We start from the raw sequence: 14,298 nt of genomic DNA, 5'->3' as shown, positions 1-14,298 counted from the left end.
TTCACGTCTTGACATTTTACCTTCCTTGTGAAAATGTAGTAGTGCCGTAAACATGTTTTATAGTTTATTTCATTTATTTCAGCCTCAGTTCCATTTACATGCTTACAATATAAAACATGATATATACATAATAAAACACAAATAAATGGCCATTCAAATTTGAACTACAAGAGACTTTATGTTTATAAAATTTCTACATATCACATTTTCCCCCAACATTTTACTATGTATGTCAAATGAGCATCACCGCGTGGCAGCAAATGCAAGTGGCCCAACAAGCAATGCAGAACCAGATCAGCCAGCACGCTGAAGTCACCAGGAAGAGATCCACAGCATCCTGTAATCCACCACACCGCAATTGTTTAGTTGATAAGAGAACACTGCAGTCCCCCAACAGGCCACACGGAGCCAGACGACCAAATCCACACCACCCATATAGTCCCAAACATTGGCCCACACACGGCAGTACGCTTAACTTAAACACCATATTTATCAATTTAATCAATTCTCATATACAAAATGTACTACAGTAAAAAGCAAGGCATGTCTGTTAAGCACAACACAATGATTGTGTCCAAAAATTTATATAAAATATAGGTTATAAGACATTGCACAAGGTTAGACAGGTGCACTGAATGTGCGCTAGTAAAAATGGCTTAAGAAATCAAGTATCCCCACCAATCAAATTTCTAGAGAATAGACTAGCAGACATCTCTTACTTAACATCAAAATAATGTAACTATTAAAAAAAATCTGCATACAATAGAGTAAAATATTTATAGATAAATAAAAGCCTATATATTATGTGCATTAAACTGTATTTATACCATATAATGTATTATGTTTGATTTAGCTGTAACACTGTACGATAACGTTACATATTCTGAATGCAATCAGCACACCAGATAATACTGACGAAGGAGAAGACACAAATAAAAACTAATGGAACCTGTTGTATTACTAAAGCTTTTCACATTTGAGCCGTGCCATGAGAAAACCAACATAGTGGGTTTGCGACCAGCATGGATCCAGACCAGCCTGCGCATCCGCGCAGTCTGGTCAGGATCCATGCTGTTCGCTTTCAAACCCTATTGTAATTACAGTCTGGTCAGGATCCATGCTGTTCGCTTTCAAACCCTATTGTAATTAGAGAAACTATTAGCGAAAAGCATGGATCCTGACCAGACTGCGCGGATGCGCAGGCTGGTCTGGATCCATGCTGGTCGCAAACCCACTATCTTGGTTTTCTCATGGCACGGCTCATTTATTTCAGGTATGGGGTCAGGTATCTTTTTTATTTTCAGTTTCCGTGTGTTGTGACAATTATAATCGGAATTTCTATTTATAGTATCTAATTATTACATCTCCACTCAATACAGACAGCGGCCTTTATTGTTGTATGACAAGTTACATTAAATTTCTCATTATAAAGGTACCGCAAAATGTTCGAAAATGTTAGCTGTGTTATTTAGTTACTCCCCGTATAGAATGTCACGGTAAGAAAATGAAAAAACTTGAAAAGACAACTAATGATTTGAGTTCATCTGAATACAGACAGTGGCCTTTCTAGAATTTGTAGGATCTAAATCTGTTCAATATATCCCTTGTGCTAAAACACCATACACTATGCACTATCAAACTGTTATGTTAATATAAATATCCTAGAAGTAAAACATGTTATTCAATTGTTTTTTGAATTATCGTTAAAATTCGTGATATTTCCAAGGTTATAAATGAAATGACACATACCTGTGACAGTTTAATTCCTGAATATCATGTCACACAGTCTATTTCTATGATGTAGATCTATCATATCCTTGTAGTTTATATCCGAACACCACTACACTATGGTGCAAGATTCGCACAAATCACGGTGTTAATCGAAATATGTAAAGAAAAAATTGATTAAAAGTATTATAGGAAATAACAATGAAATCATTATACTACTATACATAACATAATACTTGTCTAAGTCGATTCTAAACGAAAAGCATGTGGAATAAACCTTGGATAGACGCATCTGGCTTAGCCATGTGTGTTGATTCTCGTTGACGATTTCGTGAAAGTTTCCTAACTTTTTGATTTACATTAGAAAATGTCGTAAAGCGAAGTGTATGTATTGTCATATACGTATGAAAAAGTTCCAAATACCATTAGAATGGAATTATTTTATTTGCTGCAAGAACACGTGCATTAAATTTTATTTAAATTTACTTGTTTTGGTAAAAAATATGATTTTCCCTAATTTCCACATCGTGGACGGAGAAAGTACATTATTGCCTTAATTAAGGCAAAGGAGATACATTCTTAGGCTATTTGAATTTTTACAACAATTATGGCATTACGCTTCTGTAAACAAAATAAACGGGGGAATAAAGGTAAAGAGTAGGAACAACTTTTTTTCTAGTCACACTAAACTGCTCTAAGATGTTATGCTCGTTCGATTGAACATATATTTCAATAACCCAGCTTTTATGTTTGATTTATATATCTGGCTACTTTGTCACGAATGCTAAGAAATTAAGATAAGGACTGGTGTCTCTAAACTGTCACTATATCGACAAATCTAATCGTTAATGTTGTATTACAGAAAAATGAGCCGCACCATGAGAAAACCTACATAGTGCATTTGCGATCAGAATGGATCCAGACCAGCCTGCGCATCCGCGCAGTCTGATCAGGATCAATGCTGTCCGCTAACGGTTTTTCTAATTGCAATAGGCTTTGAAAGCAAACAGCATGGCTCCGGATGCTGGTCGCAAACTCACTATGTTGGTTTTCGCATGGTGCGGCTCAAATGGAAATCCAGATAAAAGGAAGTAGCTTAACTCGTACAATTTGTCAGACAGGACAGATTAAGATAATGCTTGGCTGAATTAGCTAAGGAACAGAAATCGATAGGTCTTAATTGACGACTGTCGTAACAATAAGATGTGATATGTTACAGAACATGTAACTGTGTCTTTTTATATGCCCGCTAACTTTGGATGATGGACTGGTCTGAAGATAAATGAAGGAATCCAACTGGCTTTCGGAAGAATTGATGTCTTTCTTCGTCCGCATCAAACTATTTAAAGTTATCTTAAGCAACATACGAGTACGGGTGTTGAAGAGATTTTTGAAAAAAAAATGCGGGCCGGTTTGGGGAGGGTGGCATCAGTCAGCACTGATGTCTGAAGTTACATGATACAGAAGAACATATTCATGTAACATAGAAAGATAGCAATTATACGAAGTAAGATCCGGAAAAAGTCCAAAACACCCATCTAGGATAGTACCAAAATTATGTATTTTAGCAAACTACAGTTTTTTTTTACAATAAAAATGGAAAAATATCAAACAGTAAGCAGTTACCTGCACATACAATAATTCGTCTTATTTCTTTAAAATAAAGACATCGATTAGCATGCACAATTCTGTCATGTAAACATCATTTTATTATTCTATAATTTTTCGTTTGGTATGGGATATGTGTATAAACAATTTGTTAAATACTTTCTATAGAAAAGATGTTTTGTTTTCACGCAACAGCTATTGAAGGTCAACTTAGTGAAATTGATATTGCCTGCATTACAGTTATTATCAAGACGATGAAACATTTTTTTTCCGTTAACAAGTACAGTAACGGTAAAAACCCAAAATTAAGACCACGCCTGGCCCGCAATTAGGACCCACTTTTATAAGTAGTACCCTGTAGTATTGTTCCCGGCGACTGACCTCGGTGCTACGTTGTTCCTGGTAATTCTGCACGTTTTTCCAAGTGTTTTGTTTGTTTTACTTTTGTCTAATTGTTCGTTTGGTTCTATATCTGGGTGTTCCGTTTGGACAATCGTGACTTTTTATTCAATACTAAACCGCGATGCACGATGGTACGATGACGAAAACGCGATGGCGCGAAGGCACGATGGTGAAAACGCGATGGCACGATGATGAAATCGCGATGGTGCGATGGTACGATGGTGAAATATACGGAATTCCGTTAGGGCCATCGCCTTTGAATGTATTGATCTGAAACGCGATACTCGATAGTACGATGATGAAAACGCGAAATCACGAAACCACGATAACGAAAACGCGACAGCACGATGATGATTACGCGATACTACGATAACGAAAACGCGATAATACGATAGTACGATGTGATAATGCGATACACTATCGCGTTTTCATCATCGTACTGTCGCGTTTTCACCATCGTACTATCGTATTATCGCATTTTCGTTATTGTAGTATCGTGATTTCGCAATATCATTATCGTACTATCGCGTTATCACCATCGTACTGTCGCATTATCGTCATCGTACTGTCGCGTTATCACCATCTTACTGTCGCGTTATCACCATCGTACTATCGCGTTATTATCATCGTACTATCGCCTTCCGGTGCCCATGCGCACAGAAGAATTTCCTCTCCAGTGTTCTGGTTTCTATTTATCTTGTTATTTAAGCTCTGTTGAAATTAAAAATGATTTCTATTGCTTGCTAATGGGTTGTAAAAAGTTTTTTCAGCTAAAACCAAATATGTACTTAGGCAAAAACTCTGCAGGTCAATCGGTTTGAGTTTTCTATATAGTATATGATAACAAAAAAAAAAAAAGAATGTTATATTGTACCATGATAAGGGCGTTTTTTGTTTGTTTTTATTTTGGTCTGACATGAATATTTTCACAAATATGATGATGAATATTTTCACAAATATGATGGTTTATATTTCAACACTGAAAAGCAAATGCATGTCTTGTAAAGCTCAGGTCATTGATGTTGAATTCCGTAAGACGCATAACAACACTGAAATCGGAGCATCGCAAATATTCGAAGAATATTGTTTGCAGTTTTCATGGCACATAGTTTCTTTTAATGCATCAAAGTCTGGTTATTTTCTGCAAAAATGAAATTAAAAGTAAAGCAGTTTACAACCCAAAGTGAGTTAACGCCCCCTTACTCAGACATTTTATTTATGATTTTACAGGAATGAGAAATGCAGTAAAATTATATCTGCACAGCATTCTGAACCTGTTCAACATCCAACACGCTTTGTCTCCCTAAATTCATTTTCTGTAAATGACTCTTAAATTGACGAAAGCTAAAAAAGCATGGAAAAATGTTAATTATTTTTTGCTTTTGACTAACTAGCAGCTGTAGCTATAGGAGGATCATCAATACAAATCAAGATTTTCACACACTAGCACCCGCGTTCGAATCTGCATATCGCCCTATCGCTAGAGCAGGAGCTGTAGTTCTAAAAGTATAACTTCTAATCTTCTCATTTTTAGCATGCACATGCGCACTGAAAGGCGATGGTGCGATAATGATAACGCGACAGTACGATGGTGATAACGCGACAATACGATGGTGATAACGCGACAGTACGATGATGATAATGCGACAGTACGATGGTGATAACGCGACAGTACGATGGTGATAACGCGATAGTACGATAATAATATTGCGAAATCACGATACTACGATAACGAAAACGCGATAATACGACAGTACGATGGTGAAAACGCGACAGTACGATGGTGAAAACGCGATAGTATATCGCATTATCATCATCGTACTATCGTATTATCGCGTTTTCGTTATCGTAGTATCGCGTTATCATCATCGTGTTGTCGCGTTTTCGTTATCGTAGTTTCGTGATTTCGCGTTTTCATCATCGTACTATCGAGTATCGCGTTTCAGATCAACACATACAAAAGCGATGGCCCTAACGGAATTCCGTAGAAATATCGGTGTAATATCGCGTTTTCATCATCGTACCATCACGTTTTCACCATCGCACCATCGTGTCATCGCGTTTTCATCATCATACCATCGCATTTTCACCATCGTGCCATCGCGTTATCACCATCGTACCATCGCGGTTTCACCATCGTACCAACGCGTTTTAACCATCGTGCCATCGCGTTATCATCATCGTACCATCGTGGTTTCATCATCGTACAATCGCCTTCCGGTTAGAAATGCGTAGTCCCGTACACTTGTATTTTTGTCAACAATAGATGAATGTAGCTCAATATATTTTGTGAGAAGAAATTTACCATTTAGATTCTGCTGTTTTGCAAACTATGATGTTTTACAAAATGTTCAGTGCTCAGTTCATTAAAACTGTAAAATCGACAAGACCACGTCTTTTGTATTTTATGTATGCATGAAAGTATATAAAAAGCTGGGTGTAATAGTCACATGGTATTATTCAAACTCAGCTTATTCTTGTTAATAGGATGTAGAAGGTACATAGTGCAATGTGAAAATGAGATTGTATCAAGCCTGTATTTTACTGACACATATACTGTACCACTGCGCATAACCACCGGAAGGCGATGGTACGATAGTGAAAATGCGATGGTACGATGGTGATAACGCGATGGTACGATGGTGAAAATGCGATGGTACGACGATGAAAACGCGATGACACGATGGTGAAAACGCGATGGTACGATGATGAAAACGCGATGGTACGATGATACGATGGTGAAAACGCGATGGTACGATGATGAAAACGCGACATTACATCGACATTTCACCATCGTCGCACCATCGCGATTTCATCATCGTGCCATCGCGTTTTCACCATCGTACCATCGTTGTTTCATCATCGTGCCATCGCGCCATCGCGTTTTCGTCATCGTACCATTGTGCATCGCGGTTTAGTATTAAATAAAAAGTCACGATTGTCCAAACGGAACACCGTATATTTTAGTTTTAAGGCTGTTAATAATGCAAGACAGGCAAGTACCCTAGATATTTATTTTGTTATGTACCAGGTTAGATCAGACAATGTAAACATTGTGCTCTTTATGTTGTTTGATCGTGTGCTGATTGAACGAAATTATTTTGTAAGCTCATTTTTCACTCGAATCTTAGAAACAGATGCTGCACATCTCAGTAGGCTGTTAGATATCGGGAGAAATCCAAACATAAGGGTCTGTTATAAGCTTTCCATCAGGTATATAAGAGTGCAACAAGTGAATATAGGTCAACTGAAAGCATTTCATACTCCTACAATGTATTAGAAATCGTATAACTAACAGCTAACTTGCCGTTTGATCTTTTGCCAATATCCTTAATCTTGTATTTTGATAAACTAGATGAACATAATGTAATAACACATGAACATTTAAAAAGTATTGAATCTCCCAATATTTATTCCACTAAAAAAAATTGTTTTACTAGAATATGGTTAAATATCACACTAATATCAAATGATCTTTTTCAATAGGGCACATTTTGTTCTTTAACCCTTAGCCTGCTGAATTTCTAAAATGAACTGGTTCATCATGCAATTTGGGCAGCATCACTTATTATTGAAAGGGGTGTTCACTGAAAATTTATTGACTGAATGAATAGCGATTAATGTATAGACCAAGATCAGCCTGCTTGCCGCCAGCAGGCTAAAGGTTAATGTCATTTTCTTTCCTCGTACAATGTAACGATTTTTCGCCAAAGTTTAAATTCAGACATTTTGTTTTATTTTTGTAACTTTTCAAAAAATGAACTGAAATCGTAAAATGAATAACTTTATGCCATGTTTGAAATGTTATTAATGCTGTTAGCAAGATATTGTTCCAAGAGTAGAAAGTACTTCAGTCTTTTTTCAGATCTTCAGTATATAATGATTTTACGTGGGAAAATAAAGTTCTTTACTTTTAACTGACACTACACAATTTCGTTCTAAAATGATTTTTATCATCGAGACTCAATGATTGTTTCTATATTAATTAACTCTGAATACCAGTCAAACTGTCAAGCTTTATGATATGACTATATTGAAGGATTTAAAAGTATGCTAACATTTTATGTTTTTCAAATTTATTTTTTTTACATGAAGCATAAATTGATAGAATTGCTTTTAAATTATTAGATAAAGAATATAACTTTTTTTGTGACACTTACGTTTAAAAAAATAGACATTTGTGTTGATATCAAATGACAAGTCTTACTGTTGACCCACCAATTTGAAAGATTTTGTTTTCTACAGAAGCTAACTTTGAATAACTTTATCAGGTAACGTCTGAGAAACATTTCTAGGGGGTAGAGCCAGGTGGACCTAAGTACATATAATAAAAAAGGCACTTACTACCTTTTGGTACTAATCTCTCAATTTTTCAAAACAGTTTTAAGGTCATATAACCGCTTTTTATGTCAGGCCAGGAAATAGGAAGTACCTTCCTTATACATATTTTTGTATTTACTATTTTATCAATATTATTTTAGAGGTGAGTCTCGTAGTGTTTTACCTCCTATTTGTTGTATCATTTCTGGACGGTTTGTTCTGTTAGATATTCATTATTTCAAGCTTATGGAACCCACTGTGTATTTATCTTATAGCGATTACTTCATTGATTTCCACAGATACATCGTATTATAGAAATAGGTTCTTTCTTGAGAAATACACGCGTGTAACTTGTATTATTAGTTTTTAGCACGCTTAGTCCTGATTCCAGAATATATTTTCATTTGATTACATACATTCATTTTGTTATTATGATATTATGTTTGATTAATAAAATGTATAAGAAGATCAGTTTATTTATTTGGGTTTTACAGCGCACCAACACAGTATAGGTTATATGGCGCCAAACAGGACTACAAATTTCTCATTTACATTGAAATAAAAACATGAGGTATGGAATCAAAATTTGTATACCTGCTGGAATCACAGAGTTACAGCAAAACCAAGTATTAAAGGGTAAGGCAGTGGTTCCAATTCTTTTCATACACTGATCGTCCCAGAACCACATGGGGCAGAAGATCAGTTGGAAGCAGAGAACACAAACAAGCTAAACAATAGCAAGCTGGAAGAGTCTTTTCATGAGAGGAAATAGAATGTGCAGGTCTCCTAGTACCGCTGTTATAATAAAAGTAAGGGACTATGCAATCTCAAAGAGCAAAAAATGTAACAACACTTAAGTTTAAGTTCGTGGAGACTTTAACATAACAGCCGAAACACGACATTCAAAAGATTGCTGTGGTAGTGAGTGATCCTTTGCAACCAAGAAAAATTACAACAGACTCGGTTTAACGAACTTTGTGTGTTACATCTGATTTGTAGATGAGATGGCGCATTTCCGTGTAATTAATTAGAAGTTTTCATCCAAAGTTTAGTTGCTGATAAACCAATGTCTTTCCACTACCATCAAAACGATACAAGTCCATCACGTTAATTCGCCCTGGCCTTGATTGGCCCTGACCCATTGAGCCCAATTTTCTAGGGCCAGGCAAGGAGAGGCCATCGTTTTCAATATATCAAAAGTGATTAGTTTTAATGAATCTGACACTAGGGACTGCAATATGGTGACATTTAAACCTGGTTTATTTTCATATTGAGTAAAAAAAATTATCTGTCATTTAGAATTAAGTCTGATGTAATTAAAATGTCAAAATATCATACGAACGTATGAAATAATTTAACCTCCAATTATTTTAAACTTGACTGATCTGTATTGTTATACTAAGACAAACGTTGATCCCAAAGGGATACACTGGGAACTGTTTCCAATTTATCTGTTAAAATTAATATAAATCTGTCTCCAGGTCCATTAACTATGTGTTTATTGGTTTATGAAGCAGCAGGACAGCAATACCAATATCAATATGAGCCGCGGCATGGGAAAACCAACATAGTGGCTTTGCGACCAGCATGGATCCAGACCAGCCTGCGCATCCGCGCAGTCTGGTCAAGATCCATGCTGTTCGCTAACAGTTTCTCTAATTGCAATAGGCTTTGAAAGCGAACAGCATGGATCCTGACCAGACTGCGCGGCTGCGCAGGCTGGTCTGGATCCATGCTGGTCGCAAAGCCACTATGTTGGTTTTCCCATGGCACGGCTCATATTATAAATATACATTGATTTATTAAAACAGGTCACATTGTTTAATGAAAACCAATCAGTTAATGTTCGTGGGACTACAGACAGAACAAAGGTTTTGGTACTTTCTACAGTATTTCATTCGAACAATGATAATATGATTTATGATTCTCCTCCGGGAATAGCTGTCAACACTATCTGTTTAAGCTGTGTGTAAGCATTTTAAAGTCATTATATATTTCAGTATATAGCCAAATATGGATATTTGTAAATGTTAATTTTTCGCAAAATCTGGTCTGGACTGGCGAGACCTTGTCAAAGATTAGGCTGACTGGGTCAGGTCAGGAAGGCTGGACTCAGGTCAGGAAGGCTGGTGATTTTTTTTTCAGATCAAGATTATTTATCACTGAAGCGGGCTCGATTAGAAAGCGTTGCTACTGTGTGTGTAGTTTTCAGTGTATAGTCAAGACTTAGTGTTTAACGTTGAATCGGAATTTAAGCAAAAATAGGTATGTTTATTAGAAAATATCTAGTTACTTTTTGTTTTGTTTTACAGTTTGCCTGCATAGCTAGCTAAAGGAAGTATTTGCTAAGTTATACTGAGTAAATAATTTTATTAAATACATTGCAGACTAATGCAAAATGCAGGCGCGTAGCTGCCTTTACTCAGATACGCAGCTGCGTAGTGAAAATCTGGCAAGCATACACAATTCAAATTGCTAATCTATGTCCTTTCAATACGAAGTCTATACATGTATCATGAAGCAGAGATTGCTGCATATACAATCATTGCTTACTTCATATTCTGTTTTTTAAAAATAGAATAGCGAACTCAATGGGACATGCAAAATGTGATCGTTAAACATATATAACCTGTTCCTTACCAGTAGATATTATTTGTATAGCAAACTGATTAATTATAAGTTGATTTAACATGCATTTATATTCACCATTTGTCTTTGTAGTTTTACAACAGTTTTTGTATAGGTTTGACATTTAGAGTGGCGGAACCTATGCTCGCGGTATTTTGTACATATATAATCTTTTTAAGAAGCAAGAAAAAATTATTATTTCGACTTGCCTATGCAAAAACATAAAGTTATCCTCCTTTTATCGAAACATATTGTTGATGTGTGTCATCACGGGACTTAGTCGTCTCGTGAGCTATCGACACGGCATACGTGAAAAGGTGAAAATTCGCCCTGAAGGGAACCCATGCTGGCGGTATGTTATATCGATTAAACTAAGGGCGAAAAAAAAATTCAGCAGGCTAAAAAGGAACAAACAAGCATATGCGAATATAATATTTAGAACATTACTCATTTATTATGTGAAAAACAAAAGAAATGAGGATAAAATTTAGTATGTGCCTCTATGTGTATATTTCCCTTATAGTAATGGAGTCACTATTAGAACAAAGCTTAAAGACGTATGATAATGTTATTTAAAAACAGAATGTTCAAGTATTAAAGATTCAAACAACGACAGTGATTAATTCACTAATGTTTTCTACACTTCTTTTGTGTGTAGGAAATTTACTCCTCCCTACATCTCAGAAATAACCATTTGGACTTTGTCAAAATACTAAGATCAACGTCGATCTTTTCATGGTTCGAAAGGCACTCGTAGTGTAGCCAGGCGTCACATTCATCACATCTTGCTCTTAAATGTATCTTATATCTGAACGTAATGCACGATTTCTAAAAAACTAACTTTAGTTGAGTGATTTTGACATATTTGTGTGAGATTTGTGCGACGGATAAAGATTGCGTAAAATGTATCGGCTGCTGTATACGTCACGTGAGCGGCACGAGCGGCTATCGCTACGTTTGTTGCAAATGCATTTCACCACTGGTCGGTGTTGAACATAGCATGGTGAAATATTTTTATCAGTGCTTCTGCAGAGAGCGTAATTATCGAAATACCGCGAGCATAGGAATACCGCGAGCATAGGTTCCACCACTCTATTTCATTATCCTTCTATTTGATTACTTATTTTGTAATAATCCTGAACATGTGAAATATTACAATCATATGCCGTCTATGCTAACGGTTTAAAGAGGCGAACTTCTATAATAAAATTTTAACATAATGTCAAAAAAAAAATTAAACACATTTTGGCCTTCAAGTCTAAAAGGAATTTCGAATAGGATATTTTTTTGTAATAGTACAGACATAATTTTCGCACATAATAATTATTAAGTTATTTTCAGACGGCTGCTATGTCTAATAATTGTACTTAAATGTATACTATTATCAATAAGTCCATGGTCACATTGTTGTAGAAAATAAAATCCTATAGAAATCAAATAATTACGCCCGATTAAATCTTACGCTATAATGCCCCACAAATCGTAGGATACTACTGTGACATCCAGTTCACAGTGAGATAAATATCTTCTTTCTTTTATAATTGGTGATTATATACTTTTAATGGCCTATTACTAACTGAATTATATATATTATATTTTCAGAAGATCTTAAACTACATTCAGATCAAGATTTCAGTGTAATACTTGGTTTTAGATGTTGTTCAGATATATCAACTATCACGCTATGATTTCAATATTTGTTTTACAAATCAATATGTTATTACAATGTCTACCCAATGCTAGTGTTAAAGCCTCGTATAAAACTTCTGAAAAAAACTTTTTTGGTTCGCTATATCTTAATATGTGTTATTTCAATGTATATATATTTTAACATAGGGGCATGGAAATATGTTCCTTACAAACAATGTTAGTTTGCATACATCAAATAAGAGCTAAAATAGGGACATTTTCAATTACATTTTACCGAAAATTCATTATAACAGTTTTCGTTATATTTGAAATTAACTGTTTACATTATTTCGCGAGCGTGAAATCACAATAGCGCGGCACGAAATCAAAATGGCAAAGCACTAAATCATAACAGCGCGAAATAGTGAATTTTTCGAATTTCGCGCTTCACAATTGCACTTCCGCGCTTCGCAATCGTAATATTGCGTTTTGTGATTCTCCATCATGCGCAGGTGATGAGGGAAGCGTTGGATCACGTTCCATGACGGCAAAGCGCGAGATCACAAGCGCAAAATAGCGAAATTTTCTCAAATTCGCACTGCGCCATTGTGATCTAACATACGACGGCGAAGCACGGAATATGGCGATCTCGCAATTCGCCGTCGTGACCTCACACGAGATCACGATAGCTAATCGTGAAATGGAGAGTTTTTGTACTTTGCCACCGTGTCGCACTTTGCCATCGTGATCTAGCTTTTCGCCATCGTCATTTCACTGGACAGGCGATACATGAAGCGCGGGATCACGAAGGCAAAGCTAGAGTTTACTATCGTATATTTACTTATAGACATATCCCTTGAATGATATATCAAATTATAATGATATTTTGAAAGTTTGTTACCACGAAACATCTGTTTTAAATAAATACTTGCACACATGTATGTACACGTGTAATATTACACGAATACAAGGTAAAACAATACATTCCATATAAAATAAATGAGAAAAATAAGTTATTTATGCAATATTTTTGCTTCAAAAAATATCAGGAGGATACCCCGACCCTCACATTACCTCTTCGTACTATGAAAAATGCCCCAGTTACGCGCCTGAAATGTCATTATAAATGTATTTTCAAAATAAAAATATGAAAGTATTGCCGATGGGTATGGTGGCTGATTTGTGCCATAACCTTATTTCGTTCTCTCGCAGAGACATCTGAAGCAACATTTCACTTGAAAGCTTACTAATATGTTTATAATAACTAATTCGTTAGCACAATTTGCTATTAACGAAGTACTGCAGTTTCAAATGTTTTATCTACGACATTTAATTAGATAATAAAAGACGTAATTTGTGTTGATATGTGCATGGATGTTCTAATCTGAGGCCTGACCAGGCCACCCTTGTCCGATGAGCTCAATATATGACCGGGCTAGGCCAGGCCAGGTCAGTCAAGGCCATATTTTTAAAGACTGCAGTTAAAATATATAATAAGTGTAAGAGTTAGTCATTTTGACCTTTCAGTAACAGATTTTGTGAAACTATAGAAAGAAATGCCAACTTATTATTTCAGTTGAATATTTGCTGATTGATTAAAAAAGCGTTTTTGACTGACTGAAACCAAAATGTTCATACAAAAACATAATGATTCCCTAGCAGCATAGGGGTTGAATAATTGCTATTCATTTGTAGAACATTTCCTATACAAAATGTAATTAGTTATTTTCCTGAGGTATTGATGACCAGGTCAGATTAGTGAAACTAACTTGCGGCCATGGCCAGTTTATATGAAATAATTGATAACATTTTTGCGAGGTCGCGGTGAGGTCAGATTGATTGTCAATGCGAGATTCTGGTTTTACATTTTAATTGTGTGTAGTACAACGTAACTAACATACTTTCGTACGTTAATTTTAACGTAAATTAGGCATGTTCTGATCTCAGGTCTGGGTTGATGAGTGAGCCAGGGAAGTCCAGTCC

The 14,298-nt window shown here is 35.8% G+C and overlaps 1 protein-coding gene across 1 annotated transcript in view; it reads left to right on the top strand.

Annotated features, from left to right (window-relative positions):
• The first annotated feature begins 10,254 nt into the window (after positions 1–10,254).
• LOC128555336 (brain protein I3-like) overlaps positions 10,255–14,298 on the top strand; it is a 40,876-nt gene continuing 36,832 nt past the window's right edge. The window contains exon 1 of the mRNA XM_053537489.1: positions 10,255–10,323. The gene's annotated coding sequence lies outside the window, so the exon portion shown is untranslated. The remainder of the gene's footprint in view (positions 10,324–14,298) is intronic.

Source organism: Mercenaria mercenaria, chromosome 2 (genome assembly GCF_021730395.1).
Source record: "Mercenaria mercenaria strain notata chromosome 2, MADL_Memer_1, whole genome shotgun sequence".
NCBI classification, from domain to species: Eukaryota; Metazoa; Mollusca; class Bivalvia; order Venerida; family Veneridae; genus Mercenaria; species Mercenaria mercenaria.
Note: the sequence above shows the minus strand (reverse complement) of the source record. Positions and strands in the feature narration are given on the sequence as shown.